The sequence below is a fragment of the Palaemon carinicauda genome, chromosome 31 (genome assembly GCF_036898095.1).
Source record: "Palaemon carinicauda isolate YSFRI2023 chromosome 31, ASM3689809v2, whole genome shotgun sequence".
In the NCBI taxonomy this organism is placed as follows: Eukaryota; Metazoa; Arthropoda; class Malacostraca; order Decapoda; family Palaemonidae; genus Palaemon; species Palaemon carinicauda.
In genome coordinates this window covers 30,670,891-30,673,689 of record NC_090755.1, presented here as the reverse complement: position 1 = coordinate 30,673,689, position 2,799 = coordinate 30,670,891, and positions in this window count along the sequence as shown.

Sequence of the window (2,799 nt, the reverse complement as noted above, 5' to 3'; positions counted from 1 at the left end):
ATAGATCTCATCTTTTTTATTTCGGGGACAAAAGGGTGGGCAAAGCTAGCTGACTGAGGGAGTTCGTCTCGTGTTGCGTGGATACGTGTTCGAGAGAGCAATACTTGGTAACTCTGACGCCTTTGCCTAGCACCCACGCTTCCAGAACTCGCTCTCCTGGAAGCTTCTGGAAGTAGCTAAGTCTTATATAAGTGACCCTCAGGGCTGCATAGCAGCAGAAGAAATGTAGCAGTCCTTTGAAAGAGCCAAAAAACTCACTTTCTCTCTCCTCGAGTGTCTATAGTGTGTCCTCTCTTAAGTGACTCTGTCCCCAAAGTGAATTGTGAGTTGAAACGATATGTCAGACGAACCGGTGATCTTCCATTTATTGTGTTGTGGTGAGTGTTTGCATTGTGTAATTTTTTTGTAATTGGCCCTGTAATAACATGAGGGTAGTTGTATCGTGATCTGGTTATCTATTTTCATTAAGTATCAAACTTAAATATTTGTAATCAGTTTCAATTTCAAGTGAAACCAGTAAATATATAATTTTCATTGACTTATTCCTTTTGTCTTAGTCTAAGGTTATATTCAGATTTAATTTTTAAGTCAAGTGAATATATGGTTTTCAGATCGTGACATTTTTGTCTTAATCTATAATTTTCAGAGTGCAATTATTTCATTGTCTTAGAATGAGGTTAATTCAGATTTAATATTTAAAGTCAAGTGATTATATAATTTTCAGATCGTAACATTTTTGTCTTAATCCAAGATTTGCTCAGACTTAATATTTTGAGTGATTTATTTGTTTTATGTAAATTCTTTTTCAAAGTGTTGTAATCTATATAGAATATATTTATTTTTGTAAAGAGTGTATTATTTCAATCATCAGTGTTTATTATAACCTCGCTCGTATTCTGTAAAGAACCGTAGTAAGTTTGTTTAACTAATTCTTTAGAATAATTACCCAGTTGTGTTTTGAGTGTGCTTACGAGACCTTTGGATATTCAGTGTTTTATATGTTGTTGTCTGGGAGTTATTCAACTGTCTCAGAGTTCGGGTATAAATATTTCCAAGTGTAACAGATTTAATGTATAAGCAAACAGGTGAATTTGAAACTAGAGAGGTTGTTTAGCTTGCCACCCGTAATATATATAATATTACAAGTTTGGTTCCCAGACACGAGCCATTTTATAATCATATATATATATATATATATATATATATATATATATATATATATATATATATATATATATATATATATATATATATGTATATATATATATATATATATATATATATATATATATATGAATTTATATATATATATATATATATATATATATATAAATACATATATATATACATATATATATATATATATATATATATATATATATATATGTGTGTGTGTGTGTGTGTGTAAGGATAAAATGAAAATATCAACAATAGAGATGGAGTAATCAACAGTAGTGGTATAAGAAATGACTCTGCCAATAGAAATAGTGAAACACATGAACCGCTACCAAACATGATAGTAGAAGAGGTAAAGAAAGTATTAAAAGGCATGAAAAGAGGCAAAGAAGCAGGAGAAGATGGCTTAACAATTGATTTAATAATAGATGAAGGGGCTTCCATAGTAGTAAAACTCGTTGATATCTACACGAAATGTCTGCAAGAATGCTCTATAACTACAGCTTGGAAATACTTTCTCATTATGCTAATTCACAAAAATGGAGAATCAAAGGCTTGGAAAAATTACCACTCACTCAATAAGTTTACTGTCAGTAATGTATAAAATCTTCACAAAGATAATATTAGGCCGAATAGAAAGACAGCTGGAATTTACTCATCCAAGAGAGCAGGCAGGCTTTAGAAGTGGGTTTTCAAACTGATCATATCATGTAATTAACCATCTAATGAAAAATTAACAGAGTATGACAAACCACTATGTATAGTATTTATAGACTACGAGAAAGCTTCTAATTCTGTCAAAACCTCAGCAGTAATGAAAGTCCTTCAAAAACAATGAATAGAAGAATCATATGGTAGAACACATGAAGATATCTATACAGGAAGTTCAGTAATCCTAAAATTACATAAAGATATTGAGAGAATTCCGATTGAGTAAGGAGTTAGACAGGGAGACCCCATCTCTCCTAAATCATTCACAGCATTCCTAAAAAGTATTTAGAAATTTAGATTGGAACAATTTAGAAATCAATATTAACCGGGAATACCTTAACAACTGAAGGTTGACAGATGACATAGTTGTGTTTAGTGAATTATGGAAGGAATTACAAAAGATGATGAAAGATTTGAAGAGAGAAAGCAGAGATGTAGGACTGAAAATGAAAATGAGTAAAACTAAAAAATGTTCAATGAAAATGCAGAGACCACAAATAAGAGTTATGAACAAACCAATGAATATATGTACTTAGGACAGACAGTGTTTCCCTAGAACACGTTACCGAAATCAAAAGGAGGATAAGCATGGGATGGAGAGCTGTTAGAAAACAAAATGAAATTATGAAAAGTTAAATGCATCTTTCTCTAAATAGCAAAGTATTTAATCAGATGGTCCTACCGGTTTTAACTTATGCATCAGAAACTTGGAGCCTTACTAAAGACTTAGAACATAAGCTAGTAACAACTCAGAGAGCTAGGCAAAGAATAATGATGGGAATGACAAGAAGAGACAGAAAAATAACAACATGGATACAAGAGCAAACTAAAGTAGAGGATATTCTAACAACACTTAAGACACGGGGAGGACATACAATGAGAATGACAGACAACAGATGGACATTAAGAATA